This window comes from Mustela nivalis (genome assembly GCF_964662115.1).
Source record: "Mustela nivalis genome assembly, contig: HAP1_SCAFFOLD_1158, whole genome shotgun sequence".
Taxonomy (NCBI): domain Eukaryota; kingdom Metazoa; phylum Chordata; class Mammalia; order Carnivora; family Mustelidae; genus Mustela; species Mustela nivalis.
The window spans coordinates 77,720-105,138 of NW_028135506.1; the positions used below are offsets into that span (position 1 = coordinate 77,720).

Below are 27,419 nucleotides of genomic sequence, written 5' to 3' on the forward strand. Positions count from 1 at the left end.
CATAATCTGCATAAATATTCATGGTCAAAAGGAAAAAGGGATGCATGGCAGGCTACAAATGTCCCCCCAAAGATATTCATGTCTCCATCCCTGGTACCTGTGAACGTCATCTAATATGGCAAGGACTTCACCAATGTCGTAAACTTGAGGATCTTGAGATGGGGAAATGATCCTGCATTATTTGGATGAACCCAACATTATCTCCAGTGTCCTTAAAGGAGGGAGGCCAAGGGAGACGAACTCCAGAGGAAAAGGTGGGGTGAGGGTGAGAACAGACACTGAAGTGACATGTTTTGAAAATGGAACACAAGCCAAGGAATGCAAGCAGACACTAGAAGCTGAAGAAGACAAGGAAACATTCCTCCTAGGAGCCTCCAGGAGGAAGGGGCCTGGCTGGCATCTTGATTTCAGTCCCCCTGAAATTCATTTTGGACTTCTGATTTCCAGGACTGTAAGAGATGAAAACTATTTGAGTCTATAGCAATTTGTTACAATGACAACCATAAACTATAGTATGAGGGTTTGATTAAATTGCTTGGTCATACAGCTAGTTGAAAATGAGTAATTATAGGGGTACCTGGGTGGCTCAGTGGGTTAAGCTTCTGCCTTCAGCTCAGGTCATGATCTCAGGGTCCTGGGATTCAGCCCCACATTGGGCTCTCTGCTCAGCAGGGAGCCTGCTTCCCCCTCTCCCTCTCTGCCTACTTGTGATCTCTCTCTCTGTCAAATAAATAAATAAAATCTTTTTTAAAAAATGAGTAATTATAAATTCTCATACTCAAACATGTAAACTTCTAAGTCTGACCTAATGTGTGCTGTGTGCCTTTTCTCTTTGTGAAAGCTAGAGCTCTGGTTCCATTTCAGCCCAAGACCCTCCTGTCATTATTATATTCAAGATGGAATGGAAATCTATACTTTACTTTTATTCTATTATAAAGGCATGTTTTCTTGAATCTTAGAGTGTGTTTAGTTCATAGATATAATTCTTATTGCAGATTAGGATTCAAAATATCTTTTGGGGGGTGCCTGGGTGGCTCAGTCAATTAAACATCTGACTCTTGATTTCAGCTCAGGTCATGATCTCAGGTCCTGAGCTCGACGCCTCATTGGGCTCCCAGCTCAACCAAGAGTCGGCCTGAGTGTCTCTACCTCTTCCCCTGCCCACATGTATGCTCTCGTTGTCTCTCAAATAAATAAATCTTAAAAAAAATATATCTTTCAGAATTGACTCCACTCTAATTTTAAAATAGGAATAAAAAACACAGCAATTCATCACACCAAACTTTAAAGAACACATTTTGTCTATGATCTACTCTGTGCCTCGGGCTGTATTTGTTAGCTGATTAATATACGCTTAAGTCTGAAGGAGAACTCAAAGTTAATTAACTTTATTAACTGTATACCCATTGCTTTCTCTCCACTTCTAGAAACTGTTTCAGTAATAAAAAACCAATGTTTGATCAATAAAGAGATGTTTGATCAATTGAGAGATGGGTAAACACATTAGCTCCCCCAACTTACCCAGGACCTTAAACTGTGATTTATCCTGAAAATATCCAAAAGCAATTACAAAAAGAGTAATAAAAAAGCTAAAGAGAATAGCCCCATGTTTGCTTAATCAGAATAATATGTGACAACTTGAAATTCTAAGAAAGAAAAGAGAGAATAAATTCAAGTAACTTTGTAGCAGAGTGCTTTTGGATTATACACCTTGAGTAGATCTAGTGATTATTTAAAAACTACAAGAAATGGGGGCGCCTGGGTGGCTCAGTGGGTTAAGCCGCTGCCTTCGGCTCAGGTCATGATCTCAGGGTCCTGGGATCGAGTCCCACATCGGGCTCTCTGCGCAGCAGGGAGCCTGCTTCCCTCTCTCTCTCTCTGCCTGCCTCTCCATCTACTTGTGATTTCTCTCTGTCAAATAAATAAATAAAATCTAAAAAAAAAAAAAAAAAAAAAAAGAAATGGTTACACGTACTTCCTAGTCTGCTGGTGGTGACACCACTGGTGTTGAAATTCAGATGCTCTTTTATGTGTCTGTAGGTAGCGTAAAGCAAATGCCTGAACATTCACTTCCTCTTGGCAACCCAGGTTTTCAACATGGGAAAGGGAGATATAGATGCAGTATTAGGGAAACGTGAGGAAGGGCCCAGTGAAGGTGGATTTGAATGGGATAGTATCGGTATGAATTAGTAACTTTTTTCTTAAATTCATCTCCTAGATCGGTCTACAGCAAAGGCCTCGAAACGAGGACACCACATCAGCAAAGAGCACACATGGTACCCAGATCCTGATATCTAAGCACCGTTCCCACAAAAAGGAACTAGGGTCCAGAAGAAATGCCGGGTTCCAAATTTGTGGCAAGGAAAGCCCATGAATCTGGAAATTATAAAGCCCCTTTAAAAACAGAGAGATGTTGGGGCGCCTGGGTGGCTCAGCGGGTTAGGCCTCTGCCTTCAGCTCAGGTCATTATCTCAGGGTCCTGGGATCGAGCCCTGCATCAGGCTCTCTGCTCAGCGGGGAGCCTGCTTCCCCCTCTCTCTCTGCCTGCTTGTGAGCTCTCTCTCTCTGTCAAATAAATAAATAAAATCTTTTAAAAAAAATAGATATTAAGATTTTCACCCAAGCGACCAAACTTGGAGGTACCCAAGGAGGAATGACCTAATTATACCTGCTTCCTGATGCGATTAACTACGTGCACAACATCACTTCTGAACAAAGGTATTCAACCTGAATCTAATCATTAGGAGACAAGGAGACAAACCCAGAATGTGGGACATAGGTCGTGACTACTCGTCCAGAGTTTGGAAAGAAAGGACAGTTTCCTTAAAAACAGAAAGCTGCAAAAGCTCTATTCTTGAGCAGCAGAGCTTGAAGAAGCATTAACCAAAAGAAATGCATGAACACTAAATGGACAGGGAGAGCATAAAAAATATTTTTGGACAACTGGAAAAATGTGTAAAGGGACTGTATGTCATATAATATTGTTGAATAAATGTCAATTTTCAGCAGGGTGATACTGGCATTGTGGTTAAGAGGGGACTGTCTTTATTCTTAGGAAATGCCTGACATGTTTAGGGATAAATTTCATGGTATCTGCAACTTACATTGAAATGGCTCTACATGGGAAAAATTGTATGTAATAATGGAGAGTCAGTCTAGGTGAATGAAAAGGAAGCGTACAATTCACTGAACTGTTCTTCCCATTTTTCTGTTAGCTTACCCATTATCAAAATTTTAAAAGTTGGGAATAAAATCCAAGGAATGGGAATTTTAAATGCCTTCAAAACCCCGTGTCATTATTTTGTCCTAAATTGATTTCTGCTAATTATTATTTTTTTTTTTTAAAGATTTTTTTTTTATTTATTTATTTGTGAGAGAGAGAAAGAGTGAGAGCGAGCACAGGCAGACAGAGTGGAAGGCAGAGTCAGAGGGAGAAGCAGGCTCCCTGCAGAGTAAGGAGCCCGATATGGGACTCGATCCCAGGACGCTGGGATCATGACCTGAGCCGAAGGCAGCTGCTTAACCAACTGAGCCACCCAGGCGTCCCGATTTCTGCTAATTATTATTTCTGCTTGAAGATATCTATGGTGGCAGTAGCAGAAACAGTAGCTGTATTAAAGAATCAAAGAAAGCGGGGCTCCTGGGTGGAACAGTCTGATCAGCTCAGGTCATGATCTCAGGGTTGCAAGTCTAGTCCCACTGCCAGGCTCCACACTCAGTGGGGAGTCTGCTTGATTCTCTCACTCCCTCTTCCTTGTGCCCCTCCCCCAACTCACATTCGCATGCTCTCTCTCTCTATAGTAAATAAATAAAGTCTTTTTTAAAAAAATAATAAAAGAAAGAGTATTTTACAGATCATAAGTGATTTTAAAGCAATAATTAAATGGGTTATGGCCAGTTTAAAATAACATGGCATATTTATAAATAATAATAGCCAAAGCCTCTGTGCTAAATTCTTTTCATGTCTTATCTCACTTAATGCTTGAGATAGATACTATCATCATTCCTACCTTATAGATGCAGAAATTCAGGCTTAAAACGGTCACATAACTACTATATTATCAGGGCTGTGATTTGAACTCAGGTAGTCTGACCCAACTTTCTCAAATGTATAAACTTACATTCATGAAAAGAGGCAATCAGTCATCAGGAAACAAAAGATTTGCACACATTTTGAGAGGATGAATATTAGTAGAACAACATACAACCAGAAAAAGAACAGAATGCAGAATGCCTGAAAATACACAATCTGAAAACAAACAAATAAAAAGAGCTACTGGTATTTAAAAATATTGTTGCTAAGTAAAAACCGCAATAGGAGAGTTAGAAGTTAAAATTATGGAAATCTCTCAGAACACAGAGCAAAAGGACAAAGAGATGAAAAATGAAAGACATGATTAAAAAGATGAAGGATTAATTCAAGAAGCTTAACATCTGACTAAGAGAAGTTCTGAAGACCACAGGAAAGTGAAGAAAGAAAGGAAAAGAAGCTGGGGTGCCTGGGTGGCTCAGTGGGTTAGGCCTCTGCCCTTGGCTCAGGTCATGATCTCAGGGTCCTGGGATTGAGCCCCGCATTGGCCTCTCTGCTCAGAGGGGAGCCTTCTCCCCCGCCCCCTCACCTGCCTCTCTGCCTACTTGTGATCTCTTTTTCTCTCTCTGTCAAATAAATAAAATCTTTAAAGAAAGAAAGAAAGAAAGTTAAAGAAGAAATGATCAAAGAAATAATATAAGAACACTTCCCAGAGTGGAAGACAGACAGGTGTTTGGACTTCAAGCTCATGCCAGTTGTCCCTGCATTGCCACTCAGCCACCCGTCCACCCCATTTCCCTACCTGATGATACTGGAGCTGGACATGGGAAAGGTTTCTCCTTTGCCAGCGGACATCAGGCAGGAGGAAGGGACTTCTCTTAGGTACGATCCTCCCGTGCCAATGGTCAGAACACATAGAATGCCCTAGAACATGCATACCAATGAGTCTCAGTCTGAACACCTTGCAGGTGGATTCCAGAGTCTGGCAGGCACCCCACAGGTGGCTTCCCACGAGGTGTAACAGCAGCATGCCTGTGAGGGTTCCAGTGAGAACTTGCAGGCAGGCACCCAGCAAGGCTGGTAGGCACCCTGGGGCAGGGGCCCGGGGGGAATTCCTGGACCTCATCCACCTGCTCTGGTACCAGTGGGCCACGAGGCACTCCCTCTCCAAGGGATGACTCTCAGCTTTGTTTGGGGAGAGGCAAGGGGCAGTGACTTGCCAATCTGATCTTGCATTAGTCCTAGAGGGAGCAGCTGTTCCCTGTATCTGCCACTCCTGTATTTTTTTTTTAAGATTTTATTTATTTATTTGACAGAGAGAGATCACAAGCAGGCAGCCACTCCTGTATTTTTTACTGATTCTCTTTTCCCCCTAGTAGCTAATCCCCTGCTAACCCCTTAGTAGTAAATCCCTCACTACTAATGAATACTTCTTTACACTTCCACTGCCCAAATTCCTGTTTGATTTTTGTCTCCCAAAAAGAACCTGATACACCACTGACAACCAAATACAATAAATGAGAAAAAGCTCATACCCAGACAAATACAATAAATGAGAAAAAGCTCATACTAGACTATGAAATCGCAGAGTATTAAGGAATGAAGAAAAAAAGAGAGGAACTGTAGGAGCTTCCAAAAGGAAAAAAAAATCATTAAAAAAGATTTTAAAAAAAATAATCAGACCAGCATGGGGTTTTTCACATTAGCAAAATTTTGGACATTTAGAGAAAAAAATTATTTCAAACATCTAAGTCCATACCAATCATAGTAAAGAGCATTTTCAACCATACAAGACTCAAAAAATTTACTCCAATCTGAGGAAGTCATGTGAGATTATATTCCACCAAAATGAGAATAAAAAACAAGGGGAAATATAGCATACAAGAATGATAGAACAAAGCCCAGCATTCCAGGAAAATGAGCAGGAGCAGATCTAGGAAGCATCTTTGAGACAAATGTATTTATTTTGAGCAAAAAACAAATGAGTTAAAACCTAGTGATTATTAGGGATACAGTAAAGGAAACGTGGGTCTTCCCTCAAAAGGGAGGGGGAAAATGTCAGATCAATTAAAAACTCCGGGACAACTGCCAACAACAAAATGTGATGTGATCCAAATGAGCCATGATTCTGAGCACTTGGTGAAACTTATCAGAGGAAACCATTTGAAATCAACATTAGAAATTTCCTCCTTTGAGTGATGCTATAGTTGTGATATTGGAATTACAGTGTGGAAAGTACAATTATAGTACCCTACTTGGCTCTGACACAAACAGTATTTACATGAACACACTCATTGGCTTGTAACCTTGAGACTCAACCTAGGAAATAAGAAAAGCAAATTGTGCCAGTCAGAGAAGGCAGATGTTATCAACGTCAATACTTTAAAAAGTAAAGACATAGCTGAGAAAGTTGAAAGACGGACAAGTGGAAAAAAAAGAGGCAGACAAAAGGGTAGCAGTACTTAGTATCCACATGTCACAAAATTTGAGATAAAAGGTGGTAAGCAGGTGGAACAAAATATAGAGATTTATGAATGTTACAATTGCAATAGTAAAGAACAGAGTTCATACCGTGATAAAATTAAGAAGTTACACATGCCCCCTTGTGTGTGCGCTTCATCTATATATAGCAGACAGGGTCAACCTAAAGTAGATACATCAAAACAGCTGAGCAAATATGCTATTAATGAGTTACAGAAGTAATACCCACTAACAGAATTAACAGGAACCATTAAAAATGTGTCGCCTCTGGAAAACAAAACTCTTTTTTTCATTATCAGCACTTATCTACCATCTGATTTGTTTCAGCCACGTTCATCAATCACTGTGATGTTTAGAAAATAATCATCTGGTGCCAGAGTTGGCAGGTGGCAACCGATGGCAAATATTTGAGATATTGTGAGCCACTGAGGTCTCTGGCAACTCTCTAACTTTGCCACTGTAATGTGAACCATCTGTAAATGAATAGGTGGGACTGTTTCAATAAAACTTTATTTACACAAACAGGTGGCAAGCCAGCCTCCGCCTTCAGGCTATAGTTTGCGAACCCTGATTCATTCCACTGTTTCCCAACCTACATACTACAAGGAACTCCAATATATTTAAGAGTGTTCCTCCAAAAAAAGGGAGAGAGATTCCATGATCAAAGACTTTAGAAAATGCTAGGTTAGATAAGCCTAATCAGTCTTCTTTACTCCACAACGACAGCCCCAAATGTGCTGATGAGCTTTAAATACCCAACATGGAAGTAATCTAGAGTACACAACATTCCTCCAACTTATCAGAATACACTGGAGGAACATCAAAGGATATTCAGGGGAATGGTCTAGGAAATAGTGTCATAATCTGATTCCTATCCTGATAAACAAATAAGACTGGGCAAGTGGCCTGTGACTTGCCCAAGGCTACGTGACCAGATGGTGTCAGAATGGGACAGGGGCCAGCCAGCTCAGGGTGCTTGCTGCCTCTCCACAAGGCTGGCCATCGGGTGCCTACAGAAGAAATCAGCGCAAAGCTAGTAACATCTCTATCCTGTGTGACTTCAGGGGACACACTTCAAAACAATGTAACCACATCAATGCAACAATACTTACACCTCAAAAAGCTGAAGACTTTGGGGCTAGATTTTATTACTTTCTTTAGAACCATCATGAGGTGAGCTGAAGTGTATGATGAGTTTCATTCACTATGAATCTGTTTCTTCATCTCTAACATGGGGGGAGGGGAGTAGAAATGATAGAAAATAAAAATAAACTCTTCTCTCAACTTTTTTGTGATTCCAGCATGTCATTTGGTGGTACTGAGCATACATGTTAGGTCATGTAAGTAACACATTCCTGTTGATTAAGGCCTATCTCAATGTACAGCACCATACAAAGCACACAGCATGCAGGTGGGAGGTAACAGCAAGCTGATGAAGGTCAGGGAAATCCTAACTTCTGTGATGATAGTACTGAAACAGAAAATAGAGCCAACCCACTCCCAAACAGAGATGTTCAGGATATAAACTGGAAAAACAAAAACAAAACAAAAAACCCAAAAAACAAAAAGAAGAGAACTGCAGCATTTAGCCAGTTGGTGCTAGCAAGGTGGCCTCCAGCAGCATCGGGTCTACCTGCTCTGAGAACATCCTGGTTCACAAGGTGGTTTCTGACTCTTAGAACGTCCTATGTCATCTTCTAATTCATGAATCAACCATTCCATTTCCTTCATGTTTTTCAGGTGTCCTTTCATAGCCCGTGATCACTCGTGCGAATGGAGCTGTGAAAACATTCTTAGCCCACTTAGCTAAGGGCAAGCTTCCCCTATCCACTCTCACTCATGGTGGGAAAATGCAACCGTTCCTTCCAGAACCATGGGAAAGCGACCTCTGCTGACAGAATTCCCGTCCAACCACATCCAGGTCAGATTGCTCCAGGGGTCATCAGTCAGTAGCCCACGGGAAGAGGAAGACCAATTCAGCTGACCTACAAATCTCACCCTGGCCCTGGCCCAACATTACAACTCACAGACTGTGCCTGAGGTCACAATTCCTGCTCTGAGACTTGTTCTAATAGCCTCACATGGTGGGAGGCTGCCCAACCCTTTGGAGACCACTAGTTATCCAAGACTTCCTTTGCTACACTCCTAAAATGCCCAGTGCCATGGGGCCAGATAAGGAGGAAGCAGCTGCAGCGCAAGAAAGTTGAGAGCCCATCTAGGTGTTGCTACAAGGTCTCTAGATTTAAATGCAAACCAGCCCCTGGTCTGCCCTGTCCTGCATAATGTTTAAAATGTGGCAAGAACCACTGAGGAACTGAACATTTTAATTAATTTTGTTTTAAAAAACTGAAGTAGTGTAAAATGTTTCTGCATTAAGCACAAATGTATCACCTTAATAAGATTTCATTTGACTTTTAATGCTCTATTGCCTAAGACGGTATTGGTCTATTGCCCTGTGTGAGTCTACCCATAAGCACATTGCTGATCTACCTGGTGTTAAGATAACTGATGATTCCATTTAAATGATTTTTTTTCCCCTATATACTTCTATACACTGTAATGTGTCTATGTGAATATTTTATACAGACAGCACAAGTTACAGTGATAATTATGTAACTCCTAATTAGTAAGTAAATTAAAATGTGTTTTAATGAAATGTATAATTTACTTTTCTAGCTTATAAGGTAAATATCAAATTTTCAAATTTAAGACAAGAACAATTTAAATCAAATTTTCTATTGATTAAAAAACCAAGTGGAGATACAAAAGCTAGGACTATAATTAGAACAGTAAGGGAAAAAAGGGACTGGAAGAAATAAAAAATGTCATGATCAATACCAACTGCAATTTTTTGTAGCAGAGAAAAATAAAAAGGCTGTTAATTGTATCAATCAAAGATGATAAAGCAGCAATTTAGTAGATAATTAAGCAGATTGTTAAAGGACGATTTCAGCAAAGACACAGTGAATGTGATACAAAATTTCCTTTCAATAATCAAAAGGGAGCAATGAAATTAGTCTCCTGAAATCAGAATTAAATGACCAACCAAAAATTTTAAAGGATTAACAAAATCTGAGCTTATAACTTTGGCCAGCTATAAAACATCTCAGATTCTTAAACAATAACAACAAATACACACACACACACACACACACACACACACACACACGGAGAGATGGTAAAAAAAATTTATATGGAAATTCTGTTGGAAAATTATGAGGAAAAAATTAAAAAAGTATACTGCACAAAAAGTGAAAGATTTTAAATTAAACAACCAAGTAACTGCCCAGAGAAAACAAGATCTTTCTAATAATATCAAAGATAAATAAATTCAAAATTTTAAAAAATCACAAGAAGTTTTCTGTAGCTTTGGATGAGTCATACAATTTAAGAGACATTGCCAAATTAGTACTTTGGGTACATTTTTGTCTCAAAAAGACTTCCAACTTATAAAAAATGTTGTCAATTCATAGCTGAAAAAAACTGAACTCATCGCATAGATACTTTTGAATCTTTTCCATCTGTCAAAGAAGAATTTTCACTAGATATGAAAACATAAAGCTTCTATCATAAAAGTGCTCCAGCTATGTTGAGTCAAAAAATCCAAACTTACTAATCTTTTAAAATAGCAGACTGGTGTTCTTCTCTTAGTGCTTCATTCTACTATTTAATATTAACTTGTAGCTAGTTTCCTAAAGCACAGCCTGAAAACTGTCATGGATATCATTGGTAAACTTGTTTAGTATATACACAAAAATGCAATGAATTACCATCAGTTTATAGAATTGCTGAAAGAAATGGAAAATAATTAATGCAATAATCATGTTTTCTCTGCAAGTAGATCTTTGGTTGGGTCATGGAAAAGTTCTACTAAGATTTACCCTGTAGTTAATGCAAGTTCAAGATTTTCTTTTAACAAAAAGAATCTTGCCAAACACTCAATAAAAACAAAGAAAATTAAAAGGCAGCATGATTTTTGTTTTCTCAAGAGATATCACACTGCATATGAACAAGCTAAACTGGAAGCTCCAATAAAAGGAAAAGCTTATTTATGACCTTGTCAAAGAAGTATGAAAATGTAAATCAAAATTGATACTTTTCATAAATCAAAAATAATGTTTTATATATCTTTCTAACTCGCATCAATATGCAGAAGATCTAATTGAAAGCAAAAGTGTTATATAAATTGTCTTCAAAATCCATAAGAAAAACTTGAAGAACACTTTATGGAGATTTTTAAATTTAGAGTTCATTTTTAATTTTTACAATATCTCTTTGAATTTAATGTTAACAATTCTGAGTTGGCATAAAAGTTAATGAATTTATATAGCTTAAACAGACACAGGTTGGGGCACCTGGGTGGCTCAGTGGGTTAAGGCCTCTGCCTTCGGCTCAGGTCATGGTCTTAGGGTCCTGGGATTGAACCCCACATCAGGCTCTCTGCTCGGCAGGGAGTCTGCTTCCTCTTTCTCTCTGCCTGCCTCTCCCCTACTTGTAATCTCTGTCTGTCAAATAAATAAAAATAAAATCTTAAAAGAAAAATAGACACAGGTTTAAAACTGATAACTTTTGTTTCAAAAAATGACATCAATTTTTCTAAAAAACATTAATTAGTCAATTAAAATGGCAAATATTAAAGGAAAATGGTTTTTGGCACCTGATTAAGTTACTGGAAAACTTAAGTATGTTTGGAACTTTGTTACACAAATCTACTTTTTCAACTATGAATTTTATGAAATCTAAATACAGACCAAGTATTTCAGATGAAAATGTGGCATCTGAATTTAGATCTCCTATAACTCTAACATACCCACAAAATTTTAAGACTCACTGCAATAAAAAAAAAGTCTCACAAATATTTTTATTTGATTACATGTTGAAATGATAGCATTTGGGGTTGAAGGGTTAAGAAAATATATTATTGAAATTAACTTCCCCTGGTTTCTTTTAATTTTTTCAATGTGACTACTAGAAAATGTAAAATTGGCTATGTGGCTCACATTATATTTCTGTTGAATAGTTAGAGACTGACTACTCAAGTAGTCTATTCCCAGAAGCATCAGTATCATTGGAAAATCTCTTAGAAACACAGACTCTCAGGCCCCAACCAAAACCTACTGAATAGAATCGAAATTTTATTAAAAATTCCAGGTTTGGCCAAGATGAAGTAATAGAAAACAGATTTTTGCTTTTGTCTGAGACAATAAAAGAAAGGAAAAAGAAAATGTATGTGAAAAAATGGTTTTTAGGAAACAGGACATCAGAAAGTAAATGAGGCAAACCTAGGATTGTCTGATCTTATTGTCTTAAGAGATTTCCTGGCAATGACATAGGAGGAAAAACAGAGGAAGAGCCCAGTGACTTTCTGAGTTGAGGATACAGAACTGAGAGAGTTGGAAGACAAAGAGTTTGGAGGGCAGAAGGGAACTGTACACAGAGAGAACTTCAGAATCCTCAGTCACCCCTGAGAACTTAGCTGAGTACTGATCAGTGCATGTGTGAGTAAACTACCCGTGGCTAGGGGAAAAAATACCTGAAAGGATTAGAGGTAATACTGACTGGTGTTCACACAGGGCCAAGAACAGTACCTGTTTCTACCAAACAGACTAGAAAACCTCATAATTCAGAGGCATTCAGTCCTCAGGAAGATCTTGCCTCTGTAGTGAGGAATAATTAGCCCCACACTGAGCATTAATCCAGTCCCACCTAACAAGACTTAAAAAGCAAGACACAAAAGAATCAACTGTCTCCATCTAATTTAGCTATGTCCCAAAACAAAACTTAAGAATATTTGTATTAACACAAAAATATCCAGCACCCAAGAATATAACATCACAATATCTACAATTCAGTCAAAAAGTTCCAGGCACAGACAGGAAAATTCAATCCCTAATGAGGAGAAATGACAATCAATTGAAACTGACCCAGAATTAAGACAGATAGTAGAATGAGCAGACAAGGATGGGTACTCACAGTTTTAGCAGAGACATGAATATATAAAAACACAAATTCAGTTAATAGAGATGAATCTCCAATGTGTGAGATGAACAGATATTAGATGGAATTAATGACAGGTAGACATCACATACAAAAAAATTAGTGAACTTGAAGACATAGCAGTAGAAACATTCAAAATTAAAAAAATTAAAAAGGAATTTAAAAAAACAATGAAACAAACAATAAAAAAACCCCACCAGAACATGAATGAGCTGTGGAGACAGCAAAAGCAACTTAATATATATGTAACTGTAGCATTCATTAGGCAGAGAAGGGGCAAAAAAATTACTAAAAATTTTCTAAACCTAATAAAAATATAAAGTCCAAAAAGGGAGAGGGAGGGGAGCTTGACTAACCCAAGCACAAGAAACATGAAGAAAACTATACCAAGGCACAGCATAATCAAATTGCTCAAAACCAGCAGTTAAAAAGAAATCTTAAAAGCAAATGGAGAAAAAGAACACACTATAGAGGAATGAAAATAAAGAGGATAGCAGATTTTGTCAAAAACAGTGCAAGGGAGATTCAAATTAAAACCACATTGAGATATCACCTTACACCAGTTAGAATGGCCAAAATTAGCAATACAGGAAACAACATGTGTTGAGGGGATGTGAAGAATGGGGAACCCTCTTACACTGTTGGTGTAAATGCGAGTCGGTGCTGCCTCTTTGGAGAACAGTGGGGAGATTCCTCAAGAAATTAAAAATAGAACTTCCCTATGACCCTGCAATTGCACTGCTGGGTATTTACCCCAAAGATACAGATGTAGTGAAAAGAAGGGCCATCTGTACCCCAATGTTTATAGCAGCAATGGCCATGGTCACCAAACTGTGGAAAGAACCAAGATGCCCTTCAACGGATGAATGGATAAGGAAGATGTGGTCCATATACACTATGGAGTATTATGCCTCCATCAGAAAGGATGAATACCCAACTTTTATAGCAGCATGGACAGGACTGGAAGAGATTATGCTGAATGAAGTAAGTCAAGCAGAGAGAGTCAATTATCATATGGCTTCACTTATTTGTGGAGCATAACAAATAGCATGGAGGACATGGGGAGTTAGAGAGGAGAAGGGAGTTGGGGGAAATTGGAAGGGGAGGTGAACCACGAGAGACTATGAACTCTGAAAAACAATCTGAGGGGTGTGAAGTGGCAGGGCTGGGGGGTGGGAGGTTGGGGGAACCAGGTGGTGGGTATTAGAGAGGGCACGGATTGCATGGAGCACTGGGTGTGGTGCAAAAATAATGAATACTGTTACGCTGAAAATAAATAAAAAATAAAATTTTAAAATTAAAAAAAAAGAAAAAAAAATAGTGCAAATGCCAAGAAAGTGAAGCAACATCTTTAAATAATTAAAAAAACAAAACAAAACCAAAAAAACCCCTGCCAATCTAGAATTCTCTATCCAGCAAAACAGCTTTCAAATATAAAGGCAAATAAGGACTTTATCAGATATATAAAAGCAAAAAGAGCTCATGAGCAGCAGTCCTGCATAAAAAGAAATATTAAAGGAAGCCATTTTGAGCAGAAAAAAAAAGACATTTCATACAAATATGGATAAGAAAGGCATGAAGAGCACTGGAAATAGCAATTACTTAACATTGAAATTTTTCATTATTTAAATATCTTTAAAATAGGAGTAACTTCTTAAAACAAAAATAATAATTAACGTGGAGTTAATTACAATATGTAGAAGTAAAGTGCATGACAACGGTAATATACAGCTGAGATGGAAGCATACTATTGTAAGGTTCTTACATGCGAAGGGGTTTAACCTCATTAATTGTAGACTATGGTAAGTTAAAGCTGCAGACTGTAAACCCTAAAGCCACCATTAAAATAACAGAACAGAGAGATACAGTATGGTAACCCATCAAAGGAGAGGAAATGGAAACGTGAAAAATACTCAAATAATCCAAAAGAAGGAGCAAACGGGCAAAGAGAATAGAGAATGGGATAAATAGAAAACAGATACTATTGTATTGCAAACAAAAGCAAGAGCCAATTACACACTGCCTATAAGAAGTGAAACGTAAAGACACAAACAGATTAAAAGGATAGACGATGACATACAATGATGTAACCCATCCAAAGAAAGCTGAAGAGGTTTTATTAATATTAGGAGATTTTAGAGCAAAGAACATCACCTGGTATAAAAAAGATCATTTGGGGCGCCTGGGTGGCTCAGTGGGTTAAAGCCTCTGCCTCGGGCTCAGGTCATGATCCCGGGGTCCTGGGATTGAGCCCCACATCGGGCTCTCTGCTTGGCAGGGAGCCTGCTTCCCTTCCTCTCTCTCTGCCTGCCTCTCTGCCTACTTGTGATCTGTCAAATAAATAAATAAATAATCTTAAAAAAAAAAAAGATCATTTCACAATGATAAAGTGACTAGTTCATCAGGAAGATATAACAGCCCTAAACATCTATTCACTTTAACAGCTCTGCTTCCAAATACAGGAAGCAAAACCTGATCAAACAGCAAGGAGAAGGACAAATTCACAAGCACATTCACATACTTCAATACTGCTCTGTCAATATTTTATAAGAGAAAGAGAAAAATCAATGAATACATAAGAGATAGAACGAGATCCTCCAGTGATCAGAATGCATCCTAAAGTCTGAGAAGCACTGTTCTACACTACTCTCAAAGGACAGTTAGTCCATATTCAGGTCAACTTCTGGTAAATTTTTCTTTTTTTCTTCCTTCTGATATAACTGGTGCTCTTGTGTCTGACTTCTAGGCTAAACAGGAGTGAGAGTAGGTATTTCTAGGAAAGCTAATCTTGAAAAACAAACCACAGAATTGAGATGGTAGAGGTGAAAAACTCCTAATGTTTTCATCTTAAAGAGCTGGAAAAAATATCAGCCCCACCACTTGGATTTAAACTCCTTGAGATTTAAGGGACTCATCTCTAGGACTACACTAAGAGCTACTCTGAAGGATTATGTAGACAATGCTTGGCACGTGGCCCAACACAGAACAATAACACATGCTTTTCCTACCTTTTCCACCACACTGACTAATCTGTATGAACGCTCCTGATGCAAACCTAAGCTTTCCAGCACATCTGCTGGAGTCATCCCGGAAAGGATAGGGAAGGGAATATCTTCACCAGCAAAGCATACCAGTATCTCTATTCTGATCATTGAAAATTCTGAGACAACATTCATCTAGCCAATACTTTTCCTTCTAATCTTAGTGAAGAGCTTTATTTATGGTGGTAATTTACGTTCTTCCAACAGCTGTGGCCTTACATCTCAGAATGGATTAACAGAGAAAGGTTGAGTTGGACACCTTTATTACAAAGTTTCAAATTATGACAACTATATCAGGAGTAAATATGACTAATATAATTTTTTTAAGTCCCATTGCAAAACCTCTATCACTTGTTACTGACTGAAATCGGGAGTGGTAAAAACAGGGACAGAAGTCAGAAGACCTGACTTTCAAGCCAACCCTGCTGTCTGCTTCCTTTATCATCTTGAGTAGAACATTTTTCTTTGTGAGCCTTAATTTTCTCATCTATACAAGAAGGATAAGAAGACAAGTTCTGTTCATCTTATAGAGTATAAAGAAATTTAAAAGGAGATGCATGTGAAACCATAAAATGTACATAGATGCTAAGTATTATTTCCATTGCTCACTGTCATCGGTTCCTTCTATTAATATAGAAGCTTAAGAGGTCATTGCAGGGGGGATAGCTGCTTAACACCAAGCTACTAGTTTTTTCTCCTTTTTAGACTTAAGCACTCAATATGGCGTGACCAACCATGAGTTTTTAAAATTCAATAATCTCCCAAATTACTACTTGGAAGTTTTCTCTGCACGTAATAAAGGAATGTAGCAACAAGAAAAGTTTGAGTAACTTATCCAAGACTATATCATGAAGCCCCGGGAGTTGAGAAATTTTGGCTTACACTGGCCAAACTGCCCCCCCCCCCCACACAAGAAACCTTACTAGAAAGTTAAGAAAAGAGTGACAACATTATACTTAATAATGCTAGAAAGAAACAAATAGTGGCTGTGCCCTTTGGACAATGCTGCATTAAAACAACAACCACAATCAGTGTTTTCAGTGAGCTGGCCACAAATCTGGAACAATCAATGTCTTCATCAAAAAGTAGGCAAATGCTTGAACTGATTCTCCAAGCCCAACATGGACTCAGGGCACTAAAAACTCCAGCCCTAAACTGATAGTTAATTCTTTTTTTTTTTTTTAAGATTTTTTTATTTATTTGACAGACAGAGATCACAAGTAGGCAGAGGCAGGCAGAGAGAGAGGAAGCTGATAGTTAATTCTTAAATTAATTCTTAGTCCTTAAAAGTTACTACATTAGCATCAAGCTACTCTTCCAGAATCCTCTGTTATACGGGTGACCTTCACTGTGATTAACTACCATGTAGTTATTGGCTCAGTGCACTGGAAAGTAAGTGTGACCTTGGAGCTGGAAGATCGATATTTAAATCTCAATCCCATCACCCACTAGATAAATGATTTTGCCCAGTCATTGTACATCCATGAGCCTTGAAACTCTTCCATAAAATCCAAGTAACACTACCTACCACATATGGTGGTAGTGTTAATGGTGGATATTAATTACGTGAACGTGCCTAGCACAGTGTCCTGCCCAAAATAGTGCTCAGAAATATTTATAAACTGCGATATCTCTTACATTTAAATGACGATTATTCACAATGAGTCATTTTCGTAGTACTTTAACTGAAACTTCCAAGTATTCACTGTTAAGAAGACTTTACTCTTAGCAAGAGCTGTATGTTCTACCAGACTATGAATGGTACTTCAGGAAATAATAATCATAATCATAACAATCCTAGAAAACAAAAATCTTGAGAAGGAAAAATCCTGTCATATTGTGCAATCTTTTCATCTTTTAAACTGTCTCCACTTTCCGGTCTATACTGAAACTAAAACATTAAATCCACAGGCAGGCATCCTCCAATTTCCCACACTTGATGAGGATAATGAACTTGGTAAGCCCAATCACAATGGAGGCAACTCTCCCACAGCCCATCAATTCTCCCCCGTTGTTCTAAAAATTGATAACAATGGGGATACCATTTGGAAAATACAAGATGAAACAGAAAAGCCATTCTTAGGAACTATCAGGAATCCCTGAGAACTTGGCAATCAGAGAGGATAAAAAGCTTGGAGGAGAAAAAGGTGTGAGTGATCATTATGTAAACACAGCACTGAATTCTGAAAGCCAACTTCTAGCTGAAATGGGAATTAGTCGAGAAGAACATGTATACTGGAGACCACAGTTATGCCGGTAGGAAATAGGAGTGGGTTTATCAATGTTACTAGTTCTACAAGGAGATAAGATGGTATTATTTGAACCTAGAACCAGTATCTGTGCTCAGAGTGAAAGTGGGTTTTCCATAGTACGTTTGCAGTTTCCTCTAAGGTGTGTGTGTGTGTGTGTGTGTGTGTGTGTAAGAAGCCTAAACGCTAGAGACAGAACTAATTTTTCCATGGGGAAAAAAAAAAAATACAGCGCTTCCACTGCCTGCTGTAACCAGCTTGTGTTTATGTCCAACACTCTGAGAATTAAGTACGGCAAAAAATGCCACGTGATGAAAACTTTTAGTTTTTTTAAATAAAGTAATGAGGAAGTTTAAAAAAAAAAAAAAAACCACACACACATGTTGGGTTTACATAAATAACCAGCCAAAACATTTTTCTACCATATAATTTTCTTGTCAAGCATATATTTTTCTTTTTCCTGGAAACTCAATGTCAGAAGTCTATGATAATGATGATCATTTTTCAACAGATAATTGGATAATTCTGGGGTCAGAATGAAAAAAATATATATAAATCCTATTTAAAAGTCTTATATCAAATTCATTTTTAGGAACAGGATGGAAATAGTCTTAGCATTGCTTGAAGTAAATTGTCTCTGTACTTGAGCTCATGGTCTATCAATGTTTCTAAGAATGTAGGTTCTTAACCTTTTTCTTAAGAGCTTTTGAACTTAAAAGCCAATGGACTAAAAACTGCAGTCTTGAAAGAAATAAAGAAAGATAGGAAGGAAGGAAAAGCATGTTTACTTCCAAATATTCAACCATGGAATTTCCTCATTCCGGCACACAGTTCAAGGACAGAGTTCTGTCTTTCTACTTGCTCCACTATCAAGAGCTACATCTGAAACAGGACATACAGACATAGCCCTAAAGCAGAGTGTGCTTGTCAACAGTTCTTCTTGAGCCCCAGAGTGATTCACTCTAAAGAAGGCTGCCCATTGTCCTCAGAGAATCTTTCTAGAAGAAGGCAGATCCAACTTCCTCTTTGAGCTTCTCCTCTTCTTCAATAGTGGTAGGTTTCCTCCACCTGCCCAGCTGGTATTTTTACGATTAAACATGAGTTTTATCAGAAACACAGACTTGTCATCCTTAAAAGGCGGAAAAGGGGAGATAAAGCCAGGTAGCCCACATCCCACTGGATGGGAAGATGAGACTCCTGAGAGCCTGTACTGTGCAGATATGCTTCTGCTTCGTGAGGAAATTACGCTTTCCTTCAACGGGCCTGAAAGTGAACTACTTCCCTCACCCAGACACAGCTGAGAACAGCAGGACAGAAACCAGAGGCTGTTGGCTGCGATGCCCAGCACCAAGAAGCGGAGGAGAGCCATGGGGCACAGTCCCTCCTGGGTGACAATAAGCCTGACAACCAGTTTCTGCAGAGCTTGGCAGACGGAAAAGAAAGCCTCTTTAGAAATACAGTTGGCAAAACACTGAATATAAAGGATACTCTGAGCAACTGCATAATTGCAGACTTAGAGTAACTGTCTAAACTCGATCCCCATAGTATGTCGTTTATATGTCGGTGGCGCAGGCTAGACCCCCACTGCACATCCTTTAACAAAACGGTTCCTTCTTACTTCTTGTATAGCAGTGATGGAGACAGATGGAGAGGGGACAGCAAACCCAGGAAGATACTGATATGTCCTCTCACTTATCGTGGAAGGTTTATGACTTTGGATAGGAGCTCAAACTCACATACTACCACTTACTGTCTCACGTCATTTGAGGTACTTAACCCCCAGGGTTTTAACTTACAAGATGGTGCCAATGATGAGAGGCATGGCATGTCAAGCCCTCAGCGCAGGGCCTGGCACGTGGTGGACCGAATCCATGATCCTCCCATCAGCAGCTGCCCCACCCCCACCACTGCATCTTCTGTGTCTCCATTACCCCTGGACCATGCACCCAACACAGCACCTCTGACGCTTCCCTTTGCGTTTGGGCTGACAATGCATCTCCAGACTGTAAGCGCTGTGAGGGTAAGGGTTCATTCTGTGTTCTCAGTATGAGCATGTGCTTATACCCGCATACGTTTCCATGCACGTGCCCCCCGCGTGTATGCGCACACACACACACACACACACACACACCACTACGAGGTTAACAAATGTTTGCTGAACAAACAAGTGAATGAATGAACAGACTGTTGGGCTACTTTCATTGTTTATTTCTATGTAATTCCAGTTTTTTTTTTTTTAAAGATTTTATTTATTTATTTGTCAGGCATAGAGGGGGAGCGAGCGAGTGAGCACAGGCAGACAGAGAGGCAGGCAGAGGCAGAGGGAGAAGCAGGCTCCCTGCCGAGCAAGGAGCCCGATGCGGGACTCGATCCCAGGATGCTGGGATCATGACCTGAGCCGAAGGCAGCCGCTTAACCAACTGAGCCACCCAGGCATCCCTGTAATTCCAGTTTTAAAACCCTTTTCTCCAGATGTTGTCAGAGACGGTTAACTTCTCTAGGTTAACTGAACCCACTGACCACATCTGGATTCCAACTAAAGCAGCATCCCTCCGTCTGGGTGAGCTACAGTCTGCACTAGCACAAGCTCCTCTCTCAGCGCTGTAGACAGATTCCCATATCTAACTCCTGTAGATTGGACTCCCAGAACTGTGCTCTTTTTTAATTGGGGAGTTCTAGAACCAAACTCCATTTTGGCACAGGTAAGCATCCTTTCACTTGTTTTCGGAATTTTTAAAAAGGAGAGCAAGAAGAAATGCAAATGAAGCCATTCGCATACACACACACACACACACACACACACACACACACACACACGATTTCAGAGAAAGAGCAATTTCCCTGCAGTGAGGACCAGGTGGAAGGACTCCAGAACTCACAGCAAACACCATCAAGCAGGAGCAACATCTGGCAGGGATGTTATCCCTGAAGCTCTGGCTCAAGGCAGGGCAAGAACATCCTTTCCGGCTGCCTCCCAACAGCCAACCCGCTCCTTTCCTTGCTCTGAAGATACCCCTCCTCGTTCACAGCTTTAGAGAGAAAACTAAAGGTTCCCAAATCCAGGATCCCCTCACACTTCCTCTCCAGTATCTTTTCATGGACACAGAACTACTGCTTGGAAACACCCCTGAGGAGCCTCTAGAACAAGAGGCCCTGCACATTCTTAATACGCCCATGACTTATACATAAGCTACTCTGGCCACAAAGCCCAAAATACCTTCCAAGATCCTTCAGAAATATAATTTTGGGGGGGAAAAAGTAAACATTAATTCTGCTCTGTGTAGGAACAATTTCCATCTGCAAGGGAAAGGTTATCCAAAAACAAGGCCTTGTTTCAGTTCCTTTCAAGGTCCTGCCATGGGTAAGAAAAGCCAAAATAAATTTCAAACCATTTTCCCCAAAGTTCTGGCCTTTGAAATGCCCTGACCTGACCAGTTTCAAAACTGGTGTTTCCAAGTTTCAGTTCCAAAGAACCATTTTTCTTAAAGGGAAAGTTTTCTCTAAATAAAAGCTGTGACTAAGGGCGCCTGGGTGACTCAGTGGGTTAAACCTCTGCCCTCAGCTCAGATCATGATCTCAGGGTCCTGGGATCGAGTCCTTCATTGGGCTCTCTGCTCAGCAGGGAGCCTGCTTCCCCTCTTCTCTCTCTGCCTACTTGTGATCTCTCTGTGTCAAATAAATAAATAAAATCTTAAAAAAAAAAAAAAAGCTGTGACTGAGTCTATTTAATGTGATTATTACACCTGACGCAGGTGACAGCCAAAGGGGACTGGCTCTCGACAAGGCAGAAGAAAGAGCCTGCGAATGGCCAAGAACAAATGAGGAAGAAGGGATCGCCCACTCAAGAAGCACGATCGAAAAAGGGGAGGAAGAATTGTACCTCTGAACACTGCTTAGAGAGTCAGTCCTTAAAGGTCTCCTCACAAGGAGAAAGCAATTCTGTAGCCATGCAGTCATGAAGGTTCACTAGACTTACTGTGGTCATCATTTAATCCATCCAAATACCAAATCGTTATGCCGTACACCTGAAAGTAAGGTAGTGTTGTGCGCCAATTATACCTAAATAAAAAACTGAGGTGGGGGAGAGGCCAGGAGAAGAGAGCAAGAAAGAGCAGGGCCGCCCCCAGAGACACAAGGACATGCACCAGAAGCCCAGGGCAGTGAAGACACAGAAGGCATCCTGATGAGCAGGACGAAAAGCTGACAGAAGTCATCAGAAGGGATAGCCTACCCGGTGTCAAAGAGCAGGCTGGCTGGTGGGGGAAGCAATTAAACACCAATGACAGATGGAGATAAGGGCATCCAAGGCAAAGTGTCCCTAAGACACTTGAAACCAAGGCCTGTGGGGAGATGGCTGGGCAGCCACCAGGAGCAGGAGCGGGAGAGGTAGCGTGTCAAAGAGGAAACACAGGGTCCCAGGATGAGAAGGGAGGGGCCGAAGTCCGGGGGTTGGATGACGGCTATGGGGATGTGCGTGGGGGACAGGCCCGGGGCACCAGAAACACTAGAGAAGTCCTGTGACCAAAGGAGATGCCTTCGGCAGCCCAGCACCTCTCCTCCTCCAGGGAGAGAGTCATTTCTAACCTCTAGGGAGCCCCGTGGTGAAGGGGCAACATGGGCCCCGTGACCAAGGCTGCTGGCTCGTCTTCCAATAGTTCCCCCGGTGGAAAAGACCAGACATGTGAATTCTGAGCATCTATCTGTATCTGGAATCTGCCGGGACCAGTGTAGCACTCCACCCCCTTAAACAGGAATAACCACTTGGGCACTGTCATCTTCTGAAAGGAGTGGAGCTGGCAGAAGACAGATAACGGGTCCAAACCGAGCTCTTGGAATTGCCCATGCAAACGACAGTAAAACCCACTGAAAGCTGAAACACTGCACAGTTCAAGTACAGCTGTGAAAAGAGACCAAGTAAGAGACACGAGGATGTGTAAATAGAGCACAGAGGGAATTAAGGGCTTAGGACCGTGGGTCTAACTCAACAACTACAGGTTGTCCGGGGATCTGAGGCAGCAGTGGTTTCCAGGGCAAAAGCCCCGAAGAGTTAGAGGGGCTTCAGGCTGGGTTTTATACACAGTAAATATGGCTTATTTTATAACCTTTTATAGAACAAAGGGATTGCAGCTGACCGATCCTAATAAAAGGCTGTGATTTATGCTGCTGCTCCTAGAGAGCATTCATCCACTTCTGTGCACAGTGATTAGGAGGGCAGAAGGCTTCTGAGGCCGGGACAGAAGTTCAGGGCACAGACACAAGGCCTTGTGTCTCTGGCACTTGACTCCCAACAGGATTACACGAAAAGGTGCAGCCTCCCACCAAAGCCCACACCCGGCATGGGTCTAGTCTGCGGTTTCTGAACTGTGAATCCAGCCAGGGCTGGGCTCAAGCCCTTCCTCATCTTTAAGTGTTCTCCAGGCCTGTCACACAGTAAACACTCAACAGAAGATTTGCTGAATTAAACCAAAGAGCCAGGTCTTGGATAAGTAACAGCTTCTGCATGCGAAACTCAAGTTTTGTCATGGATAAGATAAGGGATGTGGGCAAAACACCATCCGGCTTTGGCCAGTGCAAAACAACCCAATCTTCTGAACACAAAAAAAGCACTTGTCTGAACACACAGTCTTTTTTATATACTTCATGCAAAAAAAAAAAAAAAAAAAAAGGAAGTAGTTAAACCTGATTTACATGTCTAATTGAAAAAACATTTTTGATATTAGACCCATCCCTTTGTTAATCAACAAAACACAAAAGCTGTGTGGGTTTTCAGTAAGAAAAACTATACATACTGGTGATCCCTGAAGAAATTTATTCAGAAAAAATGTTAATTCTGACATTTTCTTTTAAGCCTTCTCCCATGAAGGGCTGTATCTAGAATAACATTGACTTTGCAGAAACAGATAAGACTATTGACAATGGCTAGAGTTTAACAAAGGCGTCTGGATTTTTACCTTCCTTGGTTACTGCACAAAAGCAGCAAATGTAAGTACAGTTGCCCCAGCAGCTGGCAAGTTCTCTCCCATATGCGAAGAAGTTGTGAAACAGCTGGGGAATGCAAGATGCTTTTGAACAAGCTGCTATGTGATCCAAAATAACGCCAGCCTGTTCATCGCCAGCCTGTTCATCTTCCCGTACAATGGAAGCGACAGCCCAGGGCAGGTCTGGCGCATGCCCTGCAGCTGCTTCTTTCTTTGCAGCAGGGGCCCAACAAGTGGCTACAAATGGAGTGAGACGCACAAAAGCGGAAACCTTGCTCCTAACCCTTTGCGTGCTGTCACTGGGTCACGCGTGCAGCTCTTTTTCCAGTGTGGGAGAAAGCTGCATTTTATACCCAAATGTAAAACCTCTCTGATGTTTTAAATGGAACCCTTCCCTGTACTCCAGACCCATGCGCCACTTCTTGCTGACAACTTTCCCAAAAGGGTGGTGTTTGATGACATTATAGGGTTTCTGTGCTTTTGCCCATGACTGATTGTTTGAAAGAGAAATGCACAAGAAAAATCCACAGCTACAAATTAGCAATGTTAAAAAGGTCTTTCCAAAACAAGCTGGCATGAAAAAGGATTGCTCCACTTGTATCTGCTAAGTTTAAAGCATTCTGGCTTTATAACACAGGAACTAGCTCTACTGGTTGTCTACTGGTCATTGAGCCTGAGCATGGCCTGACTTTGTATCCACTTTCAAGCTACAGTCTAGCCATTTTCCAATCAAATGGTATCTCAAACTCTCCTCCCCTTTCCACCAATCTGGTGGCTCACCTTTAAACAGACTCCAGAAAAATATTCTGTTTTCCAGAGAAATGTTCGCTCTTGCCAAGGCTGGGCCAGCACAAGTTCCACAGAAGCGGTATTTTTCTTATTTTTCTTCAGGGTTACAAACAGCTAGTGGATGAACAAAGAGAATCCTTGCTTCTTCACACCAGTGTGTCTGGTTTTGAGTGTTTTTTTTTTTTTTTCTTTAAGTCCTGTCATCCTGGCCATTAGGGTTACAGGCTTCAAATTTAAAGGAAAGATAAATGGCTAGAGGACTGGCCACAAAATTATACAGCGGTAAAATTAGGAAGAAAGCCCTACAGTTCCGGAGCCCCTGGTAAATTCCTTGGGCAACTAGACAGAATTTTACATCACGACCAGCCCTGCCCCCCAACCACTGATTCCAAAAGAGGAGTCACTCACTGCATTGCACAGCAGTGTTCACTAAGAAGAAGAGCAAGTTCAAGGCAAAGAACCACCAACTATTTTACCTCTTTGGAGGAGACAAGGGAAGAAAGAAAGAATCTGTTCTTAAACACCATGGTTAATACTTGGTGTTTGTTAGATAGCTACCACAGGCTAGACTCTGTGCTACTAAGTACTTTTTATGGATTATCAAATTTATCCCTTATAGCTTCAAATCAGGAGGTGCTATTATTATCCCTGTGCTAGAAGAGGAAAACAAAGTTCAGAGAGGCTGAGCAACTTGCCCAATATTACAGAGCTATAAATGGTAAAGGTGGCATTTCAAGCCTGCCATTGTGACTTCAGATGCTTGCCCTTAACCATCGTGCCTGTCTCCACAGCTGGCACTGCCCTGGGATGTTCTGAGTCACAGGCTGTCAGTCCAGAGTTTAAAACAACATCTTTCTTAAAGGCAATCCATCTTAAGTATATTCAAGACAATACCAATAGCCCCTATTACAAATGAGCTCAGTGATGCATACATGTGCACAGATAAAATCATGTTGTTAGATGCCGAAAAGGCATCTGAGTTTCAACTCATTAAGCAGTTAATCAAGGTTGGCCATATTTCCAAGGCACACTTGATGTTACACACGTAGCCAGCACCGCCACCCAGTCACACCACTTAAACAGAGTAGGAACTGCATGCAGCTCCTTTCAACGGGGAAGGCAAACAGAGATTCTTGCCATGTAGAGTTCCTACCACAGGCCCACCTGCCTCAGGAGACACAACAGAGAGGACCGCTATTTCTGACTCTCTTTGGAGTTGCCAGAAAACTCTAAGCATCTTTGGAAGAAGCCTTGGTTGTCGCCATACACCTTCAACTTGAAAAGTTGGTTTCGTTTTGGTACTTGGTCCTAACAGAAGCCAGCAAGCTGTAGAAAGTCCGCCTAACCCCAATGCCTAACATCACCAAATCCTAACCTGGGCTTAGAGCACATACGGTGACTCTTGAATCAGGTATCAGCCTTTGTCAAAGACACAGGGATGAGCAAACAGCACTCTTTAGAGCAAGCCAGACTCTCTACGCTTCAGTTTACTCATCTGTTAAATAAAAAAAATAAAAAAAATAAAAAAACGCCTCGGTGGGAAATGGTGAAGATCCTTCCAAAGTGTGTGTGAAGAGTCTCTCATCCGCCAGGCACTTTATAAAAAAACCAGTTCCTGCCCTTTCCTCGCCGCAGAAGGGAGTGGAGGCAGATAAGAAAGCATATGGATTCTATCCACTGATCACTGGGGGACGTTTCACATCGGAGCAGAGTGCCTGGGTTTTTCTTAGCAGCACCTCTGGTCTCGCATCCAGAGCCCTGAACGTCTTGTGCGCGGTGGAGATGTTGCCCAGGCCACTTCAGTGACCGGACTTGTGCGCAAGCTGGGTTTGCCTAAGTTCCCACCACCTCCGGGAAAACAGGGAGCTCTCTTAATTCCCACAGCCATCCTTCTCCCCTATCGCACGAGGAACTTCCTGGTGCAATAAACTGTCCGACTTCACCAGAGCTGTAATGCCTTCGCCAGAAGCGCTTAACCCCGCACCTGACCCAGACTGCGGCCTGGACTGGAGTCTCCCGGCCGCTAACTCACAGTAATGCCATTACCGCCTTCTGGAGCACCGCTCAGGGTGCCGGCGGGTGCCGGCGGTCCCCCGGGGTCTAAACCACTCCCTTCCGGGAGCCCGCACGCCACCCGAGGCTGCAGGGAGGGGCGTGGACTGGCGGGCTGGCCGGGCGCGCCGCGCGGGGACTTCAAACCCGCGCGGGCCCTACGGAGGCGCGACCCTGGCACCGGAGGAAGGGCGCGGGAGCCGCGGCAGCTCTTGCCACTCGTCCGTGCAGTCCTGAGAGGAAACAGGCAGTGTCGCAGTTCTGAACACTGGCGTGCACCTCCGCGGGTCACCCCCTTCCCCGCCCCTCCTACCAGCGTAACGGGCCGCGGAGCTAACTTCCCGAAACTCTACAGAGGGAAATCCTGACCCGGCCCGCACCTCGGGGCGGGCGCGCGCCAGGGCGCGCCGGGGACGGAAGTGGGTGGGAGCAGTGGCCGCGCCGCGCCGCGCCTTTGTTACCGCTCCGGGACCCCGCGGGCCGCCGGGAGCACCCCGTCGCAGCCGCCCGGCAATCGGCCGCCGGCTACCGGGTTCCCGTCGCCGCCCGGAGCAGGACCGCCCAGAGCTGGAGTAAAACTGGCCCCACCACCGGCCCCTGAGAAGGGCGCGCAGCTGCGTGTCCTAGTGTCTGCCGGCCTTAGTCTACGCTGCCGTTCCCTGCCCTGGGGCCACCGCGCGGAGGGACGTTCCTCACCTTCCCGAGCTTTCCCCCAGACCTCTGGGTGACAGAATCGCCGCTTCCCGACGGACAGCGGCGCGCCAGCCCCCGCTTCTCAGAAGCGCCACGGCCACTCCCTGCT

General features: G+C 41.7%; 1 protein-coding gene and 1 long non-coding RNA gene across 2 annotated transcripts in view; both read right to left on the bottom strand.

Moving 5' to 3' along the window:
* The window catches only part of LOC309857738 (uncharacterized protein), a gene marked incomplete at its 5' end in the record, with an annotated part of 65,299 nt that overhangs the window by 34,475 nt on the left and 3,405 nt on the right, over positions 1–27,419 (bottom strand). The gene's annotated exons all lie outside the window — the stretch shown is intronic.
* On the bottom strand, positions 260–27,419 carry LOC309857737. Its single transcript, XR_014307884.1, has 4 exons — positions 27,314–27,419; positions 4,833–4,954; positions 578–720; positions 260–449 (listed from the first exon to the last, which is right to left on the bottom strand). It is a non-coding gene; the product is annotated as an uncharacterized lncRNA (long non-coding RNA).